We start from the raw sequence: 16,966 nt of genomic DNA on the forward strand, positions 1-16,966 counted from the left end.
ATGTTTGTTTCCATTATACAATGCATTCTGGGTGTCACGTAAACATCTGTCAGAGCAAAATGAGGTGAAGGAATCGTTCACTAATCTTCGAGTAAACTTCCAGAAGTGAATGATCATTGACCCCCCCCTCCCCTTGAACATGCATACAACAAACGGACCAAAGTCATAGTCTCCTTTTATTATCTTTGGTTTGACGCGAAAAAAACAAAAATGGCAGCGCGCACGAGCTACCCATCGCCGGATTACTTTTGATTTTTTGAAAGTGTTTTACTCAATTATTTCGATCAACTTTGAGCTCACCTGTGATGTGATGAACTATAAATAGTCATTGCTATTAGCTAATTCATATTGTGGTTTCTGTCAGCCAAAAGTTCTCCAAATATGACCGCTTGTGTTACGCCAATCTTTTCTTAGTAAACGCTAGGACTAATGTAGCCTACATTTTCCGGTTTGGATGATTGTGTATACTGTGCTATTTCTGTGAGTGTCTGAACATTGCATCCAAAAATAAACTGGTCACATTCAGGACATAACTTTGTAAGGACTGTGTGCAAAATGTTTCTGTGAAAAAAACTGTGTGGCTAAATCAAATGCTGACTGTTGCGTTCTAAATAAACATTCTAATCACACTGGTTTAAGCATATGCTGTAGAATGATCAAACCCTTTTTTTTGGTACGTGTGAAAAGGTTAAATAGGGAGCTCATTTGTTTTCAGCAATTTTATCTGATCAAAACTTGTTTTCTTACGTGCTCTCGTTTCTCTGAAGCAGTGATCAATATTGTTTGGAACATTGAATCACAATACAATCTAAATATCAACTTGCAATACATATAGAATCATGAGAGACACCAGCATCGCAATACAGGTCCCTGGCAATTCCCAGCACAACTGGGAAACCAAATGGGTGCACACACCTGATTCCACTAATCACATGGCTTGATGATGAGTTGATAAGTGGGATCAGGTAGGTTAGTGTGGTGTGCTATTGCCAGGGCAAAACCAAAACTGTGCATTGCGCACCCAGTTGGGTCACCAGGACCAGTATTGAGAAACACTGGGCCCTGGCTATAAGTGAGTGGGCTGGAACATTGACAATTCCATGTACATCAGTTAGGGTAGTCTGTCTGAGACCATGGCAACATCCACCAGATCTAGGATCAGCTTTCCATCCCCTAATCCTAGCCTTAACCATTTGTGGGGAAAATGCTTAACTGACCCAAGATCAGAGTTTAGGGCACATTCACCCTACTCCATCTACCTGAGACTGTGAGTGGGTTACATTGTCTTGTCACCTGCGTCAGACAGTCAGATTTGCGCTCTAAAAACGGATTTGTTGCACAAATAGAGACGAGTGGTTATGGTGAAAAAGAAGCCGATATGAGATAGAGGTAGCATTTAAAAAAAGAAACCCACACACAGCCTACAACATATTGTAATGGGAACTCGTTTAGTACACATGCACACACACCCTATCCCTTACTCTCTCACATCCACTCTCACCAAAAATCAACAAGTGAACTTGTGCTTTCTCTCTCAATGACACACTATATGATGGCTAGTATGAGGTCATTTCTGCCACCCTGCTGCGACCAGTGTGTTGTTTGTGGTGGCCGTGTGTGTGTGTCACGTCCCATCCTAATGAGCACTATGAAGAGGGCTGCACAGCAGGGAGCCGGCAGCTGTAGTGTGTGAGGAGGAGAACCTGATCTGGCCCCGTTGACAGAGGGCCGACACAGCTGTTCAGTGAGTTGACAGCAGAGACAGAGATGGAACCCTAACTAGCTTTAACAATATAGGTGTAGATTGAGGGGTTCGCAATGATACATGAAGTTGGCATGCTCAAGTATGCTGAAGTCAGAAAAGGGAGCTCTGGGTTTTAAGTGTGTCATCAACATCAACTCCAATCATCATCCAATAAAAACAGACCCAAGTATACATCAACTCCCACTAACATCACCAGAACACACATGGCAACTCAAACGCAACACATGGGCTGAAAGACTATCCTACACACACACCCCTCCCTGGGTGATAAGAATCAAATCAACACATTGAAGAAGCCATGTTTTCACACTTCGGGACGGATAACATGCTGGATGGCGAGGGTAAGCTGGAAGCTGGCGAGGTCTCTCCATCAGTTCCAGATTGTCAGTTTCCTGTCCAAGCTTTCAACAGCTGGGATCCCGCCTCACATACTCAGGGAGGTGTGGGAAAGAGAGTTGAAAGAGGCACAGTGGATGGCTACTACTGGGGACTTACTGGATTGTACAGTGTGTACAGATGTAGCGAATGTTATGGACCGCAGAATGTTTGTATGTCTTTTTGGGTGGTGCTTGTTGAGGTGACTCATATCATAAAGCAGACCCGAAACACTGCTTGCTGTCCTTTCAGTTCTGGTGTCCTACACTGTCCCTCACTGAGTAACAGGCTACACTGGGCCCAACTTCCTGTAGGGATGAGCGATATATCGTGTGGTGTCATATTTGGAATAGGTATTTTGTTTACTTTCTGAATTGACTGGAATTGAAATGGTACTGACCCCAACCCTGCTAATGATGGAAGCCAACAGTATAGGCTCCTAATGAGATATAATGGATTCGAGTGGAAGCTATATAAACTCAACGTGTCCAATATAATCCAATCCATCGCACTTCATATCATTATCATGATAAACATTCAAATTATTATAATATGCATCTTCTGCCATAAAACCCTTGTCCTACTCCAGACTCATGTTCAAAAAGACTTGTATGTTAAAATGCCTTATTCTTCAATGGTCTGACACACACGCTAACGCACACACCATTTTCCAAGAAAAAAAAGGAGACTGAACATATACCATCCCTGAAGCCCGCTATCCCACCTGCACAGGTTCTGAATTTAGTTCAAACAGACTCTTTGCGGGTGGTTACGAGTTGAGAGGCATTGTACACTGGCAGCTTCCCCCAGTCATTAACGGGAGAGAATAAAATAGGCCATGAATATATTCAGGCTAGGGGTGGTTATTCACATTATTAACAGCTTCTCATACCAGTCACCGCCAGCCAACTGCTGCCTCCGCTTATAGCATCCTAGAGATCTGCATCGCTGGCCTGCAATGCGGTGTGCTGTGTAGAGGTATAAAAGGACAACGGGAAAGGAAGGGAGGAGGGAGAGGTGAAGGGGAGAAAGTGCATGCTGTGGTCACAGGGCATTAAGTACATGAAGGGCTTGGAAAAAGAGAGGCTGTTTGCAGTGGATGTCGAACACTGCTGGATATGTGCCTTGCGACAATTGTCTAAAAGCATTTGGAAGGACAAGCCTAAGAAATACACAGGCCTAATCAGTTCACACCCAAACACCACTGATTTATAAACACAAACAAGATGGCTGATCTGAGGTAGATAATTACTATTAGCCAATAGCGGGCTTTTGTCTGTACATTTTTGTTGAAAGGCCAATAAATAAAACTGCCGCTGGCCAATTGTCCAGGAGAAGAATAAAAAAATTACGAAATAATGCTTTATAGCCAATTAATGAATGGAAATATCAGTCTACGGAAATACATTTGACTGGTCATTCTTATCGGTCTATAGATTAATTAGTATCATTTATTGGAATTAAATTGGTGCGTGTGTACAGTATATTCATTATGTAAACTGTCTTATCACACGCATACAGATACAGAGCCTTTGAGTGGAAAATCTGTCAGATTGCGCAATAGCGCAAGGCCGGCACATTTCTGAAATGTCCTGTAAATTAAAATGTTGCCGGTCAAATGTCTGGCGCCACATTTCCCTAAACAAAACCCTGCTCCAAAGTGAGACAGGCGATGTCTTATGCGAGCTACATTCCTCCAAAAAAAAACACTGACTGATGAGTACCCAGTGAGTCAGGAGGCTTGCCACAGCCAGTGTCAAAAATATATAGCCTAGCACAGCCCAAGGCCATTCACTTTGCCAGCCTGATCCTAGAGATGAAATCAAAATGATGAAATCTACATACTGCCCTAAAGTTAACCTACTCACAACTAGCTTGCGGCATTAACTGCTACATTGACATCAAGCCACATGTAGACTATGGATGTACAACAAGGTACAAGCCAATGCTCGAAAACAACACAACCAGGACAACTAACAACCAACACAACCAGGACTTGCAAGTTTTTGGTATGACAAAATAGGCTACATTGTTAATAACCCTTCAAGGTGGTCTTTAACATGTCCAGAGTGTGATCTAATCAGGATCTCATGTTGAAGCTTTATGAGAATTGAGAACATAATGTGCAATCGACATGACACATATGTACCTAGGCTACATGTATGAAAGAGAAAACAGAGAGCGGCTTGTGGCTTCCAGCCCTTATGATCTAGGCTTATAGATGGCTGCTATAGGGTAGTGTCTGACAAGTACCGTCTTTGCTGAGACATGTTTTACAAAGCAGGAAAAATTGTTGCAGAATTTGCATGGAGTTGAAGGTTAAAACAATTAATCTGTCATCCGGCGTAACAAGAAAGTTCAGCCATCTCCATTTTCACATAATCTGCAATTTGACTAGAAGGAAGAGACATTCGTGGGAATGAAGAGTTTTGGGGAGAAAACGGTTAGGTTGCCAACACCTGAAATGCACCACGGACAGAATGTGCCTGAAAAGGCAAGGCTCTTACGTAACTCAAAACCACCCATCTCTTCAGATACTGAGGTAAATGTATGGTATCTACACTAGAGGTCGACCGATTATGATTTTTCAACGCCGATACCGATTATTGGAGGACCAAAAAAAAAATTTAAAAAATAAAAGTATTTGTATTTTAAATCGGCCGATTAATTGGTAATAATGACAATTACAACAACACTGAATGAACACTTATTTTAACTTCATATAATACATCAATAAAATCAATTTAGCCTCAAATAAATAATGAAACATGTTCAATTTGGTTTAAATAATGCAAAAACAAAGTGTTGGAGAAGAAAGTAAAAGTGCAATATGTGCCATGTAAGAAAGCTAACGTTTAAGTTCCTTGCTCAGAACATGAGAACATATGAAAGCTGGTGGTTCCTTTTAACATGAGACTTCAATATTCCCAGGTAAGACGTTTTAGGTTGTAGTTATTATAGGAATTATAGCACTATTTCTCTCTATATGATTTGTATTTCATATACCTTTGACTATTGGATGTTCTTATAGGCACTTTAGTATTGCCAGTGTAACAGTATAGCTTTCGTACCTCTCCTCGCTCCTACCTGGGCTCGAACCAGGAACACATCGACAACAGCCACCCTCGAAGCAGTGTTATCCATATACAGAGCAAGGGGAACAACTACTCCAAGTCTCAGAGCGAGTGACGTTTGAAACAATATTAGCGCACACCCCGCTAACTAGCTAGCCATTTCACATCGGTTACACCTGCCTAATCTCGGGAGTTGATTGGCTTTAAGTCATAAACAGCTCAATGCTTGAAGCACAGCGAAAAGCTGCTGGCAAAATGCACGAAAGTGGTGTTTGAATGAATGCTTACGAGCCTGCTGGTGCCTACCATCGCTCAATCAGAATGTTCTATCAAATCATAGACATAATTATAACATAATAACACACAGAAATACGAGCCTTCGGTCATTAATATGGTCGAATCCGGAAACTATCATCTCGAAAACAAAACATGTATTCTTTCAGTGAAATACGGAACCATTCCGTATTTTATCTAAACGGGTGGCATCCATAAGTCTAAACGGGTGGCATTCCTGTTACATTGCACAACCTTCAATGTTATGTCATAATTACGTAAAATTCTGGCAAATTAGTTCGCAAAGAGCCAGGCGGCCCAAACTGTTGCATATACCTTGACTCTGCGTGCAATGAACGCAAGAGAAGTGACACAATTTCACCTGGTTAATATTGCCTGCGAACCTGGATTTATTTTAACTAAATATGTAGGTTTAAAAATATATACTTGTATATTGATTTTAAGAAAGGCATTGATGTTTATGGATAGGTACACGTTGGAGCAATGACAGTCCTTTTTCGCGAATGCGCACTGCATCGATTATATGCAACGCAGGACACGCTAGATAAACTAGTAATATCATCAACCATGTGTAGTTAACTAGTGATTATGATTGATTGATTGTTTTTTTATAAAATAAGTTTAATGCTAGCTAGCAACTTACCTTGGCTTCTTACTGCATTCTCGTAACAGGCAGGCTCCTCGTGGAGTGCAATGTAATCAGGTGGTTAGAGCATTGGACTAGTTAACTGTAAGGTTGCAAGAATGAATCCCCGAGCTGACAAGGTAAAATTCTGTCGTTCTGCCCCTGAACAAGGCAGTTAACCCACCGTTCGTTCCTAGGCCGTCATTGAAAATAAGAATGTGTTCTTAAAACTGACTTGCCTAGTTAAATAATAAAATAATAATAATTGGCCAAATCGGTGTCCAAAAATACAGATTTACGATTGTTATGAAAACTTGAAATCGTCCCTAATTAAATCGGCCATTCCAATTATATCGGTCGACCTCTAATCTACACGTTCACATGGACAGTGTGAAGCTGTTGCTCAATATAAAATATAAATGCAACATTCAATCATTTCATTGATTTTACTGAGTTACAGTTCATATGAGGAAATCAGTCAATAAAAATTAATTCATTTGGCCCTAATCTATGGATTTCACATTACTGGGAATACAGATATGCATCTGTTGGTCACAGACACCTTCAAAAGAAAATGGGCCTCAGGATCTCGTCACGGTATTTTGTGTATTCAAATTGCCATCGATAAAATACAATTGTGTTCATTGTCCGTAGTTTATGCCTGCCCATACCATAATCCCACCACCACCATGGGGCACTTTGTTCAATGTTGACATCAGCAAACTGCTCGGCCATGTAACGCCATACATGTAGTCTGCGGTTGTGAAGCATGGTTGGACATACTGCCAAATTCTCTAAAATAACGTTGGAGGCGGCTTATGGTAAAGAAATTAACATTAAATTCTCTGGCAACATCTCTGGTGGACATTCCTGCAGTCAGTATGACAATTGCATGCTCCCTTAAAACTTGACTCAACTGTGGCATTGTGCTGTCTGACAAAACTGCACTTTTTAGACTGGCCTTTTATTACCCCAGCACAAGGTGCACCTTTGTAATGATCATGCTGTTTAATCAGCTTCTTGATATGCCACATCAGGTGGATGGATCATTTCGGCAAAGGAGAAATGCTCACTAACAGGGATGTAAACAAATTTGTGCATAACATTTGACAAAACGCTTTGTGTGTGTATAGAACATTTCTGTGATATTTTATTTCAACTCATGAAACATGTAACTAAACACTTTTACATGTAGCATTTATATTTTTGTTTAGTGTAATAACTTCAGTCAACTAAAATCTCCCTGTGTCACAAAAACAGCAATGAGCCTAAAAAAGCATCTCCCTGAGAGAGAGAGACAAAGAGAGAGTGTATTACCTGGTTTCAACAGGTTGGGGTTCATTTGAATATTGCGGGGCCCACTGTTTCGCTCTGCCCTCCCGGCCCAAACAGATTTTGTCACAGCGCAGACTGTTGACGGAGAACAGACTTTACATAAAGGACGGTCTCTGCGGACATGGGTTGTATTCATTAGGGCAAGCAACAGAAAACGACATTGACCGTTTCTTGTTGGACAAGCCCAGGAAGTCCCTCCCCGTTTTAGTCCGTTTCTCATGTTTGGTGCCTAATGAACATGACCATGCTAATTATGTTCTGACACTGATGAACTCAGATAAACTCTGAACCCTGTTCAGTGTTTAATGTCCCAAACCGTGTGGTTCATTATAAGGATAAACAAACAATTTGTCAGTTGGTTTCCTCTACAGCCAGAGATGTACCCAGCCAAACACATTCACAAATGTCCAGATTGAGACCATTTAGTTGCATTTTGCGACCTTTGGACTTAGTTTTGCAAGTTAACATTTTTATTGGTTGCACTGGTGTGAGCTGCACATTCTATCTGATCACCTCAATCATCCTATTGTTTGGGCAGATGAAACCATGATTTGTTAAACAGTAAAGTGCATCATCCTTCCTGTAACAAAAGTGTCTACCCTGCCGCTGTTGCCTGCCTGTTTCACTTGGGGCGGCTGCTGTAATGAGCGAGCCTCAATCTCATGTGCCCCTCGTGATTGTATAACATTTCAAAATGCAATTGCGGGTATTAAAGATATCCGCTTTCTGTAGATATACATTTTATTTCTCAATGATCATTGAGCTCAAAGCACAATGTTTTATAATCATGATATCTGATATTGCTTTGAAATACGGAGCGCGCAAATTCCACATCGGCCATCGCGAGGCCACATTGCAGTTATTTTTTAGGACATTACATTTACTGTTAGATCAATACATAGGCCTAAATATAATATTAGTGCACATAAAGATAAAGGCAAGTTAATATCGAATGAACAAAAAAAATCTGAACACTTTGACAGGAAAATATAACAAAAAAAAAGCCCAATTGTCAACCCAAAAATAATCACAATCACTGCATTAGGTTGCATATCAAAATATTTTGAATCAGAAAAAGTCTGAGGCCAAAACAGTGTCCTAAACACCTGCTCAACTTAATATCTGCCAAAATTACACTACGCAAGTACACATCCAGTAACGTCTGATGATAGCCAAGTAAGAAAACAAAGGCTATAGCAAAACTCGCATACACCCCTTCAAACAAACTGAGTTGAAGATGTTTGTGGTCGTACAGCAGAACCAACTCTCATACAAAGACAAGAGAGTGAAACTCAGAGATAAGAATTCGACACGGTGGCAGTTGGCTAATTCCGTTGGCGACCGTTTTGTATCCAACTCTCTAATCTGTGCGAGCGCAATGATTGGGTGTCTGTTTCACGGCTCCAATGACCTGCCTGTAGGGGAGAGCTCTGGCATTAGCGCTGTGTGCTAGCTAATTAAAAGAAGAGGTGAGAAAGAGAAGAGGAAGAAAGAGAGGAGAAAGAGAGCTTCTAAATATAGCTCAGGCGAATCAAAGCTATCGTAAGCGTGCATTACAATGTGAAAGTGTGGCTAGAGCACTAGTTTTTTTTAGCTTCCCTCCTGTTCTCACCAATACAATGTGTTATTATGGTGAGACAAAGCTTTTTTCCCCACCGCTGTAGGAGATGAGAGGTTGTAGAATAAAAGGTGGGGGACGATGTAATTATATCCTAGTAACCCCTATTGTTCTACGTGAAGTGGATATTGAGGTTGAATAGCAATGAATAGCCGTAATTGGCCACTGACAACAAACAGCAATGATTTTTTTATTTCAATAATGTTGATACTTCAGCATAGATTGAGCAGGTAAAACTACCTGCAGAACAAATTAAATGATTTTATACCCTTACCTTTAACCCTTAAAATCTCAATTTGTACTGAGATTTTAAGGGTTAACCGCTGGCTAGTGGGTCTAAATATCGCACAGACGGTCTGCTGGTGGTGGGTCTATTTGCGTCATGGTGAGTAATTGGAGGCTTGGCTGGCTCTGGGGACGCTGGAGAGGAGCAGAGACGAGAGTGGGTGCAGAAACCGTAGGAGGTGTGGAAATTAGCACTCCCCCACCCCTCATTTGCCAGCTTTGCACTGGGTCATCCCTGATGGGGAGCGAGAGAGACGAGCGGGCATAAATAGGGAAAGGGAGACTTGCAAGCAAAACCACATACACACACTTATCCTAAAAAGGGCTTGATACAGCTCTATATACATCTAGGCCTATCGGTTTAGATAGCACTTTAGCATAATGGACTCATAGCAACAGCTGCTATGCAGAGAAAGCCATTAGATCATTTCTGAGCCGTAGTGACTATTATCATGCTAAAACAAAAATAGCGATGTCTACCTGCCCAAACGCTCAAAAGTACCACACATGCAAGGGTGAGGCTAGCTGACATTGAGGTTAGTAGTCATATCAATACAGGTTTAGGCCTATAGCACAACGCTCCACTGGTTTCAGAGTAAAACAGATTATGTTTGAATGTGACGGTTTTGCCAGTGGTATGAAGGGTAGAAAGTAGTGCGGAGGAAAATCGATAGTTACATATCGGGATATTATCTTTGACGAGAAATCATATTGCAGGTGTCTCCAACCTTTTCTAGCATGAGAGCTTCTTTTTTTTTAAAGTTAAACTTGTCGTTAATTTTTTTGTTTTTTATTTAAAAAATGTTCTCAGTTTTGTTTAAAAAAAAATACAATTGTTCATAGACAAACAAAATGGGATGTTCTGTCAATGCTTAAATCCCATCAGAATATATCAATTGTCTTTGGAAGGTGGAGAATAACAATGTCGATTTTTTTTCATGATTCCCCTGGCATACATAGCGAGTGAGGAAAGTGCTGTCTAATGTGCCGGTCGTAACGTGTACACTGGGAGTTGGGAAGCAAGTACAGAGAGTGAAAATGTAATAATAAATAAAACATGGAAAGAAACACTGGGGGCTGCGGGAGCCTGACGAGCCGACCGGGGCTGCGGGAGCCTGACGAGCTCGCTGACGCACCCTTGGTAGACTCGGCAACGGATGCTTGACGGGATAACGGGGTATTGTAAACCTGACGAGCCAGCGGAGGCATCCCCTGTTAATCCGGGAGCGGCACCCGGACCCGACGTCACATACACTCACAAAACAACAAAAATAACTCAGATGCTTCCCTTTGGTGAGGCGTTAGTCGAGAAGCAGGTGAAACGTTTAATAAAAATAACAAACACTGAACGAGACGACATAACAGTAGCGTCTTAACAAACACAGGATCAATAACACCTAGGGAAAGAACCAAAGGGATTGACATATATAGGGAAGGTAATCAGGCAGGTGATTGGGTCCAGGTGAGTCTGAAGATGCGCGTAACGATGGTGACATGTGTGAGTAAAAATGAGTAGCCTGACGACCTCGAGCTCCGGAGAGGGAGTATACGTGACACTAGTGATGGTTCTGTTACAAATTATATACTTACTCATGATATACTTCCATCAGGTAAGCCTATTATGCAGTTAACATTTAATTGATAAGGTTTTGACGAAAGTATTTCTGTCAACCCAAAATACTTATCACACCAACTGGCTACATACGGAGTGCTAAACAAATGCGCGCATCACACAGACGGGCAATATTGCGTGAAAGTAATTGGCAGACATTTGTGTAAGGTTGGATTTTTAAGCCAATAGTGGCTAACAGGCGTGGGATAATGTTGAGTTGATTAGATGGTAGCTGGGAGTTTACGGTGTCTGATACTTGTGAGATTTGTTTGACAGTTTGTGGTGGAATGCATAAAAATTGCATGCACTTTCAGAATTGTTTGGCGAGTTACTGGTAGCTTGTGATCAATCTGTTGGAGACTCCTGTCATATCGTATCGTTTTGACAATATCGCAATATTATTTTTGGTGAAAGATCAACGAGGTCCTCAACTGAGGAAAAAGCTGTGGTAGGGGCATCAAGCGTTTGGACGCTTGACTCTGCAATGGTGGCTGACAGCTAATATGTGATTCTGAAAAGGAGTAGGGACAGATCAAACTCGGGCATTGTTGATCGCCTTACACTTTTTCGTCTGAAAGGAGGGAGCCAAATCTCCCCTCTTTCTTTGAACTACCAGTATCTCAATCCACTATCCATCTGTCAACAAAAAACTAGTAATTGAGATGGGGTTAGTCAACATTGAAGCAAAAGGTTTTGTTTATGTAATAGGCTACTTGATACAAATTACAAGCAAATGTGTTTATGGCTATGAATGTAGGCTATTAAGTTATAAAGAGGAGCAATGCAAATCTAACTTTCCCTAAAGAACGTGTAAACTGGTTTACAATGGTCGAATATGAGACAAGCAAACCTTTCAGGATGACGACACGCGCTCCCTCACTCTCAGAGAAACACAGTCAGGTGGCTTTATATAGGTCTACTGTTTGTTGAAGGAGGAGAACTCAGAGCTGCCCTTGCACAAGGCTGTGTGTTTATTTTCAATAAAAAGCCACAGCCCCTGGCAAAATTCCCCTTCTCAGCAAGCATGCTGTGTGCCCCAGACCATGTTTTGTCCACAGACACAGTGCAGAAATAAGTTATGTTTGGTTGTCATTTGATCCCTGGATCTACCATGAATAAAGCAAACATGAGCGGTGCCCTTATTTGAACCAGTTAACCTGACAAACATGCTTCTAGGGAAAGAGGTGAGGACCAGCTGAGAAAATTGGTCAGCTGTTCATAAGACACTCCACCTTGTGTAGAGATGCTGTAGAGTGTATAACAGAGACAGGTTTCCCTGATCACATGACCTGATCAGGAAGAACTGAAGAGGGAAAAACTCCAGGCCCTATTGATAAGACATCACTTGGGTTCAGAAAACTCCTGGCCCTCAGATGCTGACACGGCAAGATGCAACAGGTTGGTCAAGTTGGTCAATACCACCATTTAATAATAACCAAACTAGCTAACAAACAAAAATCTTCCTGGCAATTGCAATATGCGCAATGCAGTAAGATAGCTGAGACTATGCATTAAACATTATTTTTTTTACCCAGAACCTAAAATGATGGATGTGGGTTAGGGCTGACCCCATTTAGTTGACTGGTCGATTGTTTGGTCGATAGGCTGTTGGTCAACAGAGAGTTTAGTCGAGTAGTAGCAAAAAAAAAAAAAATCCTGATGTACAAGATACCTGTCTGATTCGAGCCTGTCTGAGTTGACTGATCCATTGTGGAAGCCGTGGGGGGATGGCACAGTCCATCACTCTGACGTGCTTCTGAAATTGTATAAGGTTATTATGTAAGAACAATGGTGCAAAATATTACTTTCTAACAAATGGCTTTCTCCTGCGTTGGATAGGGGTCGCTGTCGCGGTTCAAAAATGTATCCGCACGCAGTTGAATTGGGTGGCAGGCATATTCAATGCCCCAACAAGATAGTCTTACTAGAGGGCTACCACTACTGCAGGTTTTCATCAAGGATCTCTACTTTGCTCTGTTCATCTTTTCCTCGATCTTGACTAGTCTCCTAGTTCCTGCCGCTGAAAAACATCCTCACAGCATGATGCTGCCACCACCATGCTTAACGGGGCGGCAGGGTAGGTTAGAGCGTTGGACTCGTAACCGGAAGGTTGCAAGTTCAAACCCCCGAGCTGACAAGGTACAAATCTGTCGTTCTGCCCCTGAACAGGCAGTTAACCCACTATTCCTAGGCCGTCATTGAAAATAAGAATTTGTTCTTAACTGACTTGCCTGGTTAAATAAAGGTAAAATAAATCAATAAAATAAAAAACTGTAGGGATGAAACCATGTTTCCTCTAGACGTGACGCTTGGCATTCAGGCCAAAGAGTTCAATCTTGGTTTCATCAGACCAGAGAATCTTGTTTCTCATGGTCAGATTCTTTAGGTGCCATTTGCCACTCTTACATTGGGAGGGCTGTCATGTGCCTTTTACTGAGGAGTGGCTTCCGTCTGGCCACTCTACCATAGGCCTGACTGGTGGAGTGCTGCAGAGATGGTTGTCCTTCTGGAAGGTAACTCTAGAGCTCTGTCAGAGTGACCATTGGGTTCTTGGTCACCTCCCTGACGAAGGCCCTTCTCCCCGATTGATCAGTTTGGCCAGGCGGCCAGCTCTAGGAAGAGTCTTGGTGGTTCTAAACTTATTCCATTGAAGAATGATGGAAGCCACTGTGTTCTTGGGGGCCTTCAATGCTGCAGACATTTTTTGGTACCATTCCCCAGATCTGTGCCTCGACCACAATCCTGTCTCGGAGCTCTACGGACGATTCCTTCGACCCCATGGCTTGGTTTTTGCTCTGACATGCACTGTCAACTGTGGGACCTTATATAGACAGGCGTGTGCCTTTCCAAATCATGTCCAATCAATTGAATTTACCACAGGTGGACTACAATTAAGTTTTAGAAACATTTCAAGGATGATCACCTGAGCTCAATTTCAAGTCTCATAGCAAAGAGTTATGTTAGACGCTGACAGTTATTTGAAATATAAATGATCATCTAACTTTGAAATGTTAATGTAACTGATGATGGAATTTGCCATTTTAAATCAGGATCTCTTTGTTTAGAATGGGACGGTGACCTTTCCTCCATCCTTCTCCATTTGATTCATCCTTCATCACAAGGCCGCAAAAGACCAGGCAAGATGTCCGCATCCCAAGCTGAACAGCATCTTGTGATATTCCAAAAGGTTATTCTTGGATCATGCTGCAGCCGTTATGATGAACTAATGATGTTCGTTTTTGACGTTTTCCGGCAGGAATCAGTATCCAGGATCACCTTGATGCGATTGACCAGAGCCGCCAAACATATCTTATTGCAGTCGGGACCAGGAAAAGCAGCATCCATGCTTACTTCATCATCCTGGACAAGCGAGCCCTGCACGTCAACGAGCGCTCTTGGTGCCTTCGATGAGCTTTTCAAGACTCACTTTGCTTTTGGTACTGCTTACAATACAATGCTGTGCAACATGTACACCTTCATACAGACAACTGTATACAACCTAGACATTGGGAAGGTTAAGGTGACTCCAACAGTTGCTGAGCTCAAAGCTAGACTCCTGCATTAATGCAGATTAACTTATGTTTTGTTTGCCATGCTAGTACCAACTTGCTCGTGAGGCATGGAATGTGCCCTTATAGAACTGACTAAAATGTGGTCAAGCAGATTGTTGTCATGTATTTTGTCAAATTTAAACTTAACTTGGATGCTAATACAGCTGTTGATAATCAGCCAAGTAATTGTGATTTTCCTTCAAATTGTAGTTGTAACCATGTTCCAATATCTAACAAGAACACACATGATGTGTGCATCTGCTATTGCACAGCTGCAGGTGTAGGTCAGACGACTGTAAATAGTTCATCTTCCATGGAAGAAGCAGTTCAAGAGCTACAGGGTCAAGCTAAAGCAACCCCTCTTACATGTAAACTCAGCAAAAAAGAAACATACCTTTTTCAGGACCCAGTCATTCAAAGATAATTAGTTAAAATCCAAATAACTTCACAGATCTTCATTGTGAAGGGTTTAAACACTGTTTCCCATGCTTGTTCAATGAACCATAAACAATTAATGAACATGCACCTGTGGAACGGTCGTTAAGACTAACAGCTTACAGGCGGCAGGTAATTAAGGTCACAGTAATAACTTAGGACTGGACTGGAAAAACACCAAAAGAAAGATGCCCAGGGTCCCTGCTCATCTGTGTGAACGTGCCTTAGACATGCTGCAAGGAGGCATGAGGACTGCAGATGTTGCCAGGGCCATAAATTGCAATGTCCGTACTGTGAGACGCCTAAGACAGCACTACAGTGAAACAGGACGGACAGCTGATCGCCCTCGCAGTGGCAGACCATGTGTAACAACACCTGCACAGGATCGGTACATCTGAACATCACACCTGCAAGACCGGTACAAGATGGCAACAACAACTGCCTGAGTTACACCAGGAAAGCACAATCCCTCCATCAGTGCTCAGACTGTCCGCAATAGGCCGAGAGAGGCTGGACTGAGGGCTTGTATGTAGGCTGTGTGTTTAAATCTAACACCAATGATTGCAATGTCTCGAGAATTGGAACGTAAGAGAATTGATCAGTTATGACTATTTGATCATAAGTTCCAGTAGTTTTGTTTCTTCTATTGTCAAATCTAACACCAATGACTTTGTTAACTGGTTGAAATGTTCCTCATTTTTGTATGAAATAAGCACTTTTCAAAACACAATTTCTTCATGAAGCAACTGAAGAGTTTTAAGAAGGTCACTATGACCTTAGAAGAAACACCAACATTACATGGCATATAATTGGGAAACTTTCAGCCAGGATAAACTATCTTTAGGTCCAAGAAAGATGTCAGGGCTCAATGACCTGAAAGAAGGTCATGAGATTGCTGCCAAGTTGAATGTCTCAGTGCACACAAATGTTTAGTCAGTTAAATGGGTTAAGCACCATGCCAGTATTTTACAAAATGAAGGATATTGTTCTTGGTTGGGTCAGCTCTTGAAACCTGATATTTTGATGATCATTTGCATGCATTTAAAAGTTGTTTTGAAGCGAAGTCCACCATGCAAGGTATTTCATGTAAATGACATCATATGCCACAAACCTTTTGATTTGCTCATGTCATATGGAGCAAGGGATTCTTTTGACTACATTCTACTGTCACTTGATAACAGTTTAAGCCAGGGCTGAGACTTATGGTTTGGTCATAATAAACATTTGAATGTTGAAACAGCTTTGCTTGAGTTTGTTAAATTCCAAGTGCTTTTACAAAATATCATTTCCATTTACATGGGGGAAGAGTAAATAAATGAACACTGAATAGAGTAAACACATTTTTACTCTAATTGGAGTCAACCTGAATCAACACTAGCGAGTGTCACTATAAGCACTCAGTGTTGATTACCTCAGTGTTAAATTTGATCAACACCGGCCAGTGCAGTGTTAACTTTTTGCACTCAGTGTTAAATCAACACTAGAAATGTAACACTTTGATTAGTGTACTTTGTACTCTACACAGAGTGTGACCATATGTACTTGCTGACAGTGTTAAATGTAACACTTTCAAATTTACTGTGTAGATAAATATTCCTCGTGGCATATTCATGTTATAAGTGCCATAGGGAGGGAAACATGCAATCTGACAAGCAGTCAATGCACAACAATTCTTGCAATTGCGAAAACAGCCGTTTTAAATGGCTTTGTTAAAAAAGGGGAATGCCAGCTTTCCATTCCTACTTTATTTATTTCTCAACTCATAAATATGCGTGAACTGCGCCATTTTAAACCCAGGTCTTTTAATAGAAGCATGGTTTAGCACTGCTCCACAATTCGCAGTGAGTGCATAGGGGAGAGTAGGGCTAAATATAACACCGGTCAATTGTAGGGTGACTTGGGGTACAATTGCCTCTACCTTGAAATAATGTATTTTTAATGACTTGAATTGTGATGAGACAGATAATATTTTTGGTTGAGCAAGAGTAGTGGACACC

General features: G+C 41.5%; 1 protein-coding gene and 1 long non-coding RNA gene across 3 annotated transcripts in view; one reads left to right on the forward strand and one right to left on the reverse strand.

The window, feature by feature from the left end:
• Positions 1-16,206, forward strand: part of LOC135561880 (uncharacterized) — a 36,853-nt gene extending 20,647 nt beyond the window's left edge. The window contains exons 1-3 of one of the 2 annotated variants that reach the window (XR_010459726.1): positions 10,893-10,981; positions 14,049-14,120; positions 14,240-16,206. This is a non-coding gene — a long non-coding RNA (uncharacterized LOC135561880). Of the gene's footprint in view, positions 1-10,892; positions 10,982-14,048; positions 14,121-14,239 lie in introns of those variants that run through there. The other variant, XR_010459725.1, reaches the window with a different exon arrangement.
• The window catches only part of LOC115145823 (transmembrane protein 131-like), a 96,567-nt gene that overhangs the window by 58,876 nt on the left and 20,725 nt on the right, over positions 1-16,966 (reverse strand).

This window comes from Oncorhynchus nerka, linkage group LG18, assembly GCF_034236695.1.
Source record: "Oncorhynchus nerka isolate Pitt River linkage group LG18, Oner_Uvic_2.0, whole genome shotgun sequence".
NCBI lineage: Eukaryota > Metazoa > Chordata > Actinopteri > Salmoniformes > Salmonidae > Oncorhynchus > Oncorhynchus nerka.